Here is an 11135-nt window from a genome sequence, read left to right as displayed (position 1 = left end):
AAGAAGTAACGAGAGGACTAACAACATAAGATAAGATAAGATAAGATAAGATAAGATAAGAATAAGAATAAGATACGATAAGAATAAGATACGATAAGAATAAGAATAAGATAAGATAAGATAAGAATAAGAATAAGATAAGATAAGAATAAGATAAGAATAAGATAAGAATAAGAATAAGATACGATAAGAATAAGAATAAGAATAAGATAAGATAAGAATAAGAATAAGATAAGATAAGATAAGAATAAGATAAGAATAAGATAAGAATAAGAATAAGATACGATAAGAATAAGAATAAGAATAAGATAAGATAAGAATAAGATACGATACGATAAGAATAAGATACGATAAGAATAAGATACGAATAAGAATAAGATACGATAAGAATAAGATACGATAAGATAAGAATAAGATAAGATAAGCTAACACCAGATGTTTAGCTTCAGACTGACGAGTCTGAATCAAGCTGTGAGGATTTGTTGGAGAACTGTGATCGTGAGAAGGAGGTTGTTTCTGGACGAGTCTGCGCTGCAGTCGTTTGATAACCAGCTTCACGATGTTGAGGAAGAAAACCTAACCCACATTAATCCACTCGTCCACATCCCGGTTGTTGTCGCGGCACAGGCTGGTCCAGATGTCCCCATCCACAGTCGAGTCCTCCAGCTCCTCCTGGAGGATCTTCAGACGTTGTTGGGCCACATGTGATCTACACTTCATCTCTCCTGGGTGGGTTTGTTCAGAACGTGGCCATAAGGAGGCGTCCTCATCTCGTCAAGTGGCTCCTTCATTAGGAACAGGCAGCGTTTCCTTCTGGTCTTCAGAGCTCCGCACCTTTTCCCTACAGGCACGAAATCCAGCACATAAACAAGGAGCAGATGGAACATCATCAGAATATATAGAAAAGTCAAGGAGCTTTAAAAATACATCATGAAAAAGTCTGTCAGACGTACGAAGCTGTTTCTGGTCCAAAGATCTTCGTCGTGTTCGCTCCTCACTCCTCTTCACATTTAAAGTTTCATTTAAAGATGGTGACAGTTAGAATGAAAGGGATGTTTTGTTTTTCACGTCAACATGCTTTTATTTTGACATGTTTTGCTGTTGAATGAAATGGTCTCTGGTGTCTCTGGTGTCTCTGTTCCTGTCCCTGACCTTCCTGAGGACTCTCAGCTCTGTCTGTGAAGCTGTAGAACGCTGTGGCAGAGGTAATGTCCATGTTGTAGTTTAAATGTCTCTGTGTGAGCTGAAGAGAACAGGATGTGAGGGAGGACTTCATGTTTCCAGTGACTGAACACTTTTGACCTCGCGGCCCTTCGTCTGCTCTGATGTTAGAACTGATGCTCGCTGCCTCTGCTGACGTCGGAGGGATTTAGCCGCAGCAACTGGAGCGTTAATATGAATTGACTCTGACATCTTGTAAGGTCGCGGCTGCTGTCTGGAGACGAGACGAGGGGAACATGCAGAAGGTCTCAGCGTTTGGTCGGGCTCCCCGGGCACAGTGGTGAGAAAAGAATAAGAGCGACAGACAGACATGTATAAGTACATGATCACGCGTGTTTTCTCACAGATCACTCACATGTTTAAAGAGAACACAAGCAGGTTTTAAAATGAATTCACACCTTCTGTCCACTTCTGTCGTCTGGCTGCACTTTGTGTCTTTAACAAGATTCACACCTGCAACACAGTCTTAGCTTTACATTAGCAACACAGTCTTAAATTAAATGATATGTAAGTAATGTGGGATAATGCATATTGTACTGAAATATATTGATAATATTGTACATGATATCAAATTAAAATGAAGCAGTCATTCCACATACTGCACATGAAAATTAAAAAGCAGCAGAACATTGCACTGGTCCCGTGTTTGTTGAATGATTTCTATGTGTTCTTTAAAGAAGCTGAATCAGAGCTGGTGATCAGGTTCGGAGTTTCATGTTCTAATATTGAACAGGCCACATGTGCATCGTTCTCCTGGTTGATTGTGTTAGTGACAGACGATCGTTTAAGGTCTGCGGGTTTGTTCCTTTCAAAACTCTGCGAGGAGAAAAGACAGAAACCTGGTGACGTGTGAAATGACTCCGAGGCTGGAAGTTTATGAAGAGCTGCTGTCGTCAGTCAGGTTTTAAGGTCAATGACAAATTAAAATGATAAAGTTTGTCTCATAGATAACACGGTGCCACAACCTCTGTTCTTAACCCTCAACAAGAGTAAAAGTACAAAACAACCTTTCAACACGGGAAGAACATGAGACAGAGTCACATGTGAGGGATCCCACTAAAGTCCAGTGAGTCAGATTCAGGTGAAAGGATCTATCAGCAGAAATCTAACGTAGAATCATCCTCACGATGTTTTCAAGAGTTCGTTTCATCTAAATTATATGAATTATATTTAAATACTTTATATTTAAATACTTTATATTTACATACTATATATTTACATACTTTATATGTACATACTTTATATTTAAATACTTTATATTTACATACTTTATATTTACATACTTTATATTTAAATACTTTATATTTACATACTTTATATTTGAATACTTTATATTGAAATACTTTATATTTACATACTTTATATTTAAATACTTTATATTTACATACTTTATATTTGAATACTTTATATTTAAATACTTTATATTTAAATACTTTATATTTACATACTTTATATTTGAATACTTTATATTTACATACTTTATATTGAAATACTTTACATTTACATGGAGGGGACCCTCTCTACGGAGGCCGCCATGTTTTTTACATGAGTCCAGACTGAACAAACTAAAACCTTTTGAGTTTTTATGACGACTGAAGCTGCCACAGGTTCTTCTTCATGTTTGGAAGGAGAGGGGGGGGTGAGGGGTGTTCAGCTGCAACATGACACTTCACCACTAGATGTCACTGAATTCTACACACTGGACCTTTAATAACATAACCAACGTTGTGCTTTTACTTTGTAGAGAATTGCTCCAGAGGAAGTGATTGTGTGAACGTCCCGTCTGATGTGATCGAACATTAACAGACAGATTTGTGGCATCAGGAGGTAAATGTGTCGTCAGCAGGTCTGTTTCTGTGTCTGCACGCTTCAGTCTACTGGTGTTTTTACTCATTATACAATTACTGTAATTGGAGAAGGGTCGGAGAACGTGATCGACCTCTGACCCCCGCCACTCTACAGTCACTTCTGTGGACTCACAGGACGTGTTGGGACAGACCGCTGCAGGGATCAGTGTGTTCACTGCCTGTGTTAAATACGTGGTTTGGATTCATGTCATGACTCACAGCTGGAGGGTGTTTGTGTGCCTTGAGACGTAAGGATCTCTCATTTGAAGGAGCCTTGACAGAAATCAGGACACGAGAAGAAGGTTTGAAATGAACCAATGTCTCTCCTGTTAATGTCCATGTTGGAAGAATCAATTGCTGATGTTAACAGTGACTGTGATTATTCCTCATACATGTGGGAACCTAAAGTAAGTGGTTTCATTTTTAGCCTATTTCAGGTCATTTAAATGTGACTCCTTCCGTCTGTTCCTACACTTTGAACCATGACGGTGGAAGAACACCACAGACTGGAGTCTAAAGGTAAATCCAACGTTACAGGAGCTCTGACAGATCGTGACCACGGAGCCGACGGCCGAGGAGCAGCGTCGCCAAACACTCAGTCAGCTCAGCCGAAGATGAGAGAGGAAAACAAAAGAGTCAAAGCTGTGAAATGTGCAAACTGTGGAGACAAAAGCTCCATCATGTTGACAACAGATGTTTACTGATGTTTCCACGTGCACGGACCAATGCACACGCACACACACACACACACACACTCACTCACTCACAGCCCATGTGAACAACATGTGATTAATTTGATTTCAAGAAGCAAATGGATTTGCTTGCGTTTTGTCATCTTTGCTTAATGTTTTTTTTCCTGCTTCCTTTGGGAGTCTGGTATTGATTTTCTACTTGTTCACTTTCTGCACACACACACACACACACACACACACACACACACACACACACACTCACACACACACACACACACACACACACACACACACACACACACACACACACACACGTTCCTGAGGGACTCGTGTGTCTGGTCACTTTTTCCAGGGGCAGTCAGACAAAGTGATGTTTCTCACTTCACTTGGACTCGTGAGAATTCTTCAGCTTGTTCATGTTGGTGTGAAATGTTGGATTTAAAAAGCATTTTTCACCTGAAGGGATTAAAATGATAAAAAGTAAAACTCCTCTTTAGGTTGAGTGGTAAGAACTGAGAGCAGCAGAAGAAGAGTAGCTCCATCTTTTGGTGATTTGGAACGTTGAGGTCGAACGGTCGGGCAGTTTACAGTTTGCATCGTGGTCGAAGTCAAATTTAATTACAAAATCAATTAACATAAATTATTTGCAGGTTTGCTTGTGTGGGAAGTAAATCAGCAGAACTCTTTAGATGCAAACTGGACTGAAGAATTTTAATCAATGACCAAAAGCAAAACATCTCAACAGTGAAGACCATCAGAGCTGATGAGGAGGAGGTCTGGTGTGATAAGGAGCCTTTTTAACTTTCTACATTTACAAAGCATCTTTATAAAACACTCGATGTCTCACCACCTCTCCGGGTTCTCAGCACCATGTTCTAATTAAGAACTTCAGTAGAATTTCAAACTGTGCTGTGATTTCCCTGCAGCCACTTGGTGAGTACAAATGTGAATATTAGAGTGTAAGCTTTGGGGAGTCAGGTTCAGAATCTCCCCTTTCTGCACATTTAAATTACACCTCGGTGAAGCTTCAACCCTGTAAACTGAAATGAGCAGAAATGGATTTAAATGGCTCTCGAAGTGCCTCTAATTGGCCTCGATAATTGTCTTTGGAGTTATCTGTGAAGAGAACAGTGAGGACATGACGAGCCTCATTTCACCAGACACCACAGAAACAAATGAAAACAGCTCTGAGCTCAGCTGTCAGCAGCCGGTACAACCACACCGTCCAGCAGGACAATCATCCCACTGTCTGAAGACATGAGGTCCGATCCCCTGAAGGAGGAGCAGTGATGGGGAACAGTCAGAGCAGAGACCAGGTGGAGCTGGTCCTGACAGGAAGTGTGAGCCACTCTGTGTCATTCACCGCTGGTAGTCCAGTCACGTGACTGATGAGAACCAATCAGAAGAGAACGTCTGTGTCATCGTTTACTAAAGTCTCAGTTTGTGTTCAGACTAAAACACAACAGTGTTTGGTTGTCATGGTAACATCATGATGGTCTTTATATACAGTCAGTGATGGTCTTTATATACAGTCAGTGATCATCTTTATATACAGTCAGTGATCATCTTTATATACAGTCATAATAAAAACTTCGAAGCTGTTGTCGTAGAAAAGAAATCAGACTTTTACTCATAAGACAGAATTACTGCAGTGACATTTCCCCTGAGAAGCCAACAGGTCCACACACACACACACACACTCTCTCAGCTGATTGTTTCTCCTCATCCTGACGACGAGTGAAGAGGCATCAGAAAAATAAATCAGTCCAAAGCTATTTTTAAAGTGTAAAGACGCTGAAGAGACACTGAAGCTCAGTGGAGAGGAAATTAGCCGATTACGGAGCACCAGGCCGGACTGGTCCATTTCTATTTGTTCCCCTCATTGTGATGATTGCTCCAGCTCTCAGAGGTCTGTGTATATGTTGACCTGTATTATATATTTCACTCACAATCACAACAACATTACATCCAAGGCCCTGCATGGTCCCTGCATGGTCCCTGCATGCTCCCTGCATGGTCCCGATGATGTAATCAAAACCCTTCTCAAACACCATAGACTCTGAGGTTTGAACTACAGACCAATGTCCACCCCCCCCTTCTTCTTAAATCCTGGAGGAGGTTGTAGGAATCAGCTGTGAGAGTCGTGTGAAGATGTTTCAGGATGTTTGTGTCCGTCCACCTGTTGTGTTGATCTTTATTGTGTTGTTGGATGATTAACATCAAATTCAAGTTTTATTTATTCCAGCAGCATTAAGAACATGTGATCTTCTGTCACCAGCTCCTGAGCGTGAGTGGAGGTGAAGCTTTGAACCAGTGAACAAAGCTTCCATGTTTCTTATCCTCCATGAATTAAACATGATGTTGGGGGGGGGGGGGGACGACCCTCTGATCACATACTGGGGACTGAAATATTTAACAACGGTCACAAATGTTGGAATTGTTGTAGAGACAAGGATGTTTGAGTGCTGCTTTAAATAATGTAGAGAGACGATGTGGTCCCCCCCCCCCCCTCCATCCAGGTCTTCCTGGTCTGTTTGACTCTAAATGATCTGAACTGATAAATCAGCTGTTTGAAGACGACTTGAGACTGAGACAAAAACTCCTGAGGACAAAGTTTACTGACGTTAGAAAGTGAGAAGAGACGTTTTCTGCAGACTTCTATAGAAACTACCGGTGGAGGCGCCCCCTGCTGGTCAGGACACAGAACACAGGTTTCAGACAGTGGCCTCACTTATACATGTATAAATGAGTCACCTGGTTCTCTTTCCAAAAATCAAACCTGGTCACCTGAAGTTTGATTCTTGTAACATCTGTTTGTTTGTGACTGTAAAACCACCGGACTCCAGCGCTGCTGCTCAACAAGCTCCAAGAATAAATTCAGAACATTATTCTGAATTATTCAGCAGACTCCTGCTGCAGCGGAGCTCCCACCTTCGTGAGGACAAACAAGGAGCCGACTCACCTGAGCTACGTGTTTAAAGACTGTAAATACAGATGGACGACAGCTCCCAGAAATCCAAACCTCTGGATCGCCCCCTGGTGTTTGGCTGCAGTATAGATCATAAACCTCCTCCATGTTAGCAGATGAGGCATGAACCAAACTTAAAATCTCAAAGTAGACGTTATATAAATGTTTAAAGATGTTTCTGTCTTTCAGGTCGTTCTTATCTCTGATGTTTGTTCCATCGTTCAGTTTGGTTTTAATTAGTTATTTGATCATCTAAAAACAGACTCATGATTGGTTGAGGGATCGTATGGGCGGGACTTCAACACGTTGATGAACGACAAGAGTTTATCTGTAATCTCGTGAACTGCAGCAAACAGAAGCACACAGCAGGTGGTCTGAGAACTTCTCTCAGTTCAAGTCCAATAAATCTAAAGTTCTAATCTCAGGTCCAGACGGTTCCTCACACACACACACCCACACACACACACACACACACCCACACACTGTGGATGAGGGTGGAGCTCTCAGGAACCACCACCCTCGTCTTCATCACTCACTGACGATGCCCTTGAATGTGTTTGCACAGACTCGCAGAAGAACATTTTGACACTCACAGGAGGTCAAGACAGGAAGAAACCTCAGAACCGACCTTTGTGATCGACCACACTGGTTTTGAGTAATGAACGTGTTCTAGAAGCAGTGACGCTGGAATTATTCCCCTCAGCAGTTTTATCACTGGAACCAAACTGAGCAGCAGAACGTCGTGTGAATAATCTTTTCTCGTGAGCCGTCCTCAGCTCCAGCTGTCACCTCCAAGCGACCGCTGAGCCCTCTCATCCACGGAGGTCGTCGTCAGACCGGCTGCAGCTCAAGGACGACTTTTGAAAAAGAATCATCTCATCATTTGAATCTCTGCCACCTGCTGATAAACCTTTTAATATCGCTGAGCTAAATGTCAAGTCTCATGAGCACGTTCCTGCCTCAAATGTATTTATTATAAATGAGTGAAGCTCAGATTTAATTAGTCACATGTCAGCCGACGTGTTCCACATCTTATTGTTAGTGACGATTGTATTGTTACAACTCACTCATGATTTATCGTCCGAACCTTCACGTGTCGGTTCCTGTTCGCTCCGTCACCTTCCTTCTGAACCGCAGTGTTTCCTTCTGAACCTCAGTGTTTCCGTCTGAACCTCAGTGTTTCCTTCTGAACCTCAGTGTTTCCTTCTGAACCTCAGTGTTTCCTTCTGAACCTCAGTGTTTCCTTCTGAACCTCAAAACATCCTAAACAATCAGAGAACGAATCAAACACGTCAGTGGACAAACGTCTCTGTCGTGTTCTGACCGTCTGAGCTCCTGACGCTGCTTCCTCTGGATGAGAACGCGTCTCGATACATTCACAAGAAAACTTGACTTACGACTTCACGGCGGCGTCAGAGAAACGCTGGAATACACGAGGCGACGACACAACCAGGCCCTGACACAGCGAGGGGCACAGTGTTTAGAGGGGTTTCCTTGGGGAAAGGGCAGGGACAGGAAACTACTCAGGTGACAGGTGTGAAGCAGGAACTGCAAAGACAGGAAGTCTTAGTTATGTACAAAATAAAACAGGAAGTGGATATTACAGAGAACTGAACAGGATGTAACCTCAGTCTAAGTCATATTGAACATGTATATTAACGATCTGTATTTCATATATAGAAGAATCATTTAAATTGTATTGAAGTATTGTGACCGTATAACATTTTCTGTTTTTATCATATTTTGTTCATGTTCTGAAACAAATGAAGCTAAAATATCTCTCGGGTATTCGACCAATCCTGAAATAATATATTTAATATTTAATATCATAAATACCTGATTCAAACCAAACTGATCAGAAACACTTGAACAAACATCAGTGAGAGAAGAACGAGCTGAAACGACAGAAACTTCTTTACAAACATTTGTTCAACGCTTTGACTTGTTTTTCTGTTTTGTCTGTGTCCCATCTGCTAACATGGAGGAGGAGGGAATATTGCTACACTGCTACTTTTTTGTGATGTTTTATCAAGTTGAATTTCTTCTATGGAATTTGTTGAATTTCTTCAATAAAGATAAATCTTATCATAAATACATTTTGACGGTAAATATAAATTCAAATGTCTTCATATCATTACATTGATAGAAAACATGGTCCAGGGTCAGTTCAGTTAATTAACTAAATGTATTCTTACTTCAGATCAGTAGATTTTAAGAAATGAATTTAAAGGCTGTGGATCGTCTCCACCTCACACACTCGAAAAGAAATATATAAAAACATTATCACCGTGTCAGGTGGCTTTCTGCTGAGTGATTGACAGGTGGTTAATAAGCTGTAATGACAGGTCAGCAGGCGCTGCACACACACACACACACACACACACACACACACACTAACCTCTGACATAATGACACATCAGTCAAACGGTGATTTGGTTCTGTCTCGTGGTCATGATGAGCGTCAGCATCCAGGTGTTGAAGCTTTTTTTACCCTGGTGGTCATGGCAACGGGCAGAGCTGAGCAGGACGTCGGACGGTTTAGAATTCTCATAATTTGAACAACATTTACTTTAATGGTCAAAGTTTTTGTAAATTAAGATCAAATGTCAAAGAGTCTGAAGAATCACTGGAGTCTGACACGTCTCCACGGAGAGACAGGAAATGATGAAACGAACAAACTCCTTCGTTCTCAACTGGAACAAATGCAAAGCTCGGAGCTGCGTGTGATCCAACATTACTGCAGATTCACTTCTAACATTAATACTCGCCTGTGTTTCCTTCTTTTATCTCACAGCCACAGACACAGGGGGGGGGGGGGCAAGCTAAATAAAGAGCTGCACTTTAATTAAGCCACTGAATGTTTGCACACGGAAGCACCTCAGAGTTACATCAGTTTGATTTGTAATAAATTCAGTGTTTCAGTGTAAAATGAGTCGTTTTGTAAATCCTCTCTGACCTATTTTCTCAGTGTGGGAGGATCAATTCAAAATGCAATTAACAACAGGCACAAATCGAATCGACAAACTTTTGTTGTTGTGAAGCTACGAAACATATAAAAGAAAAACTCAATAATTAAGATCTGCAGGTGGACTCTGATCTCTCGGTGGACGTCTGGGTGGACGTCTCGGTGGACGTCTCGGTGGACGTCCCTTACAGAGAAATGTTGCAGACTGTGTTCAGAGTGTTTTGGGGGCAGGTCGGAGGGTCCGGACTAAGAAAGGAATATGAACGCTATTGGTCTACTGAGCCTCGAGAGGGAGCCATCAAAGTGCTGCAGCCATTTTCTTTATTTGTGCTCAACCACCTCGTCGCCCTCTGCACCCCCCCATCCCTCATCTTTTCAGCTTCATGGTCGTCAAGTATTTCTGTTGTTGCCATCGTTCTGATGTCTCCAGCCGTCACTCAGCCTCCTGAATCTGCAGAAAACTACCTGAGGCGGAGGCTCAGCTCCAGGCTGCTCTCTGACCTTCGGAAGTTTCACTGCTGGAATGTTTTTGCAGTTTATTGTTGAGTACGATTCATGGAAATGATTCGATTCAGACTGAGGCCTCATCATTTCACAGCAACGTTATTATCTTCACCAAGAAGGTCAAGTTTCCTCCATGTTTGTCAGCAGCATGAAAACAGATCTCAGCAAAACGTGGTGGAAAGAACTCAAAATAAAATCAGGCTTATTGTGCGACTAATATCTGTGAGTGTTATGTATATTTATATATGTATATATAAAGGTGCCTTTAGTCTTTAGTCCAAACCTTGCCAGGTTTACGTGTGTCTCTGCAGAAATCTGTTTCCATCCTCCGTATTCAAATGAGCCTCTGTGTTTGCCTCCATCTTTTATTCATTAGACCTTGAAGAATCCTGAACGACGTGCGCTGTGTCGAACATCCACCAGCAACACGCACCTCTGACCAGACGCTCACACAGTCACATGCAGAACAAGAGTTTTACTAAGATGTAAAATGTGCTGAAGTTTCTGGAGTTTGATGTGAAGCTCAGGAATCCTCCGGGTTTTTCGACCTGCTGCTGAGTGAAGAGTGTGAACCTGAAGCCCTGGCTCTGGTTCACTCCATGACAGGAGAGAAAGACGAGGATGAGCTGGTGAGTGACTGGATGTGATTGTGCAGAATTAAAAGTCGTCTCCTCCTTCAGCTCGGCTGCACTTTTAGTTTCTTCTCTATTGTTTCTGCCAAACGTGAAAACCTCGACACAACAGAATAAGATTTTCTATTTTCTTTTTCACCTCAAGCTGCTTTTCTTTCAAAAGTTGTTGAGTGTTGTTTTCTTTATAATGAGACTAAATCCAGTGAAATATGAAACAACTCTTCAGAGATGCAACCTTTCACATTTTCAATAAACCAAACCTCATTTTGTGGAAGATTGTAGTTCCTCCAGTGTGTTCAGCTGTTT

At 41.7% G+C, this 11135-nt stretch overlaps 1 long non-coding RNA gene across 1 annotated transcript; it reads right to left on the bottom strand.

Annotated features, from left to right (window-relative positions):
• Positions 1 to 337: 337 nt before the first annotated feature.
• Positions 338 to 8207, bottom strand: LOC138405595 (uncharacterized). The gene is made up of 4 exons (XR_011239393.1): positions 8126 to 8207; positions 1620 to 1674; positions 954 to 1485; positions 338 to 841 (listed from the first exon to the last, which is right to left on the bottom strand). It is a non-coding gene; the product is annotated as an uncharacterized lncRNA (long non-coding RNA).
• Positions 8208 to 11135: the final 2928 nt, after the last annotated feature.

Source organism: Paralichthys olivaceus, chromosome 19 (assembly GCF_024713975.1).
Source record: "Paralichthys olivaceus isolate ysfri-2021 chromosome 19, ASM2471397v2, whole genome shotgun sequence".
In the NCBI taxonomy this organism is placed as follows: Eukaryota; Metazoa; Chordata; class Actinopteri; order Pleuronectiformes; family Paralichthyidae; genus Paralichthys; species Paralichthys olivaceus.
The sequence above is the reverse complement of the archived record's forward strand: the minus strand, read 5'-3'. Positions and strand labels throughout refer to the sequence as shown.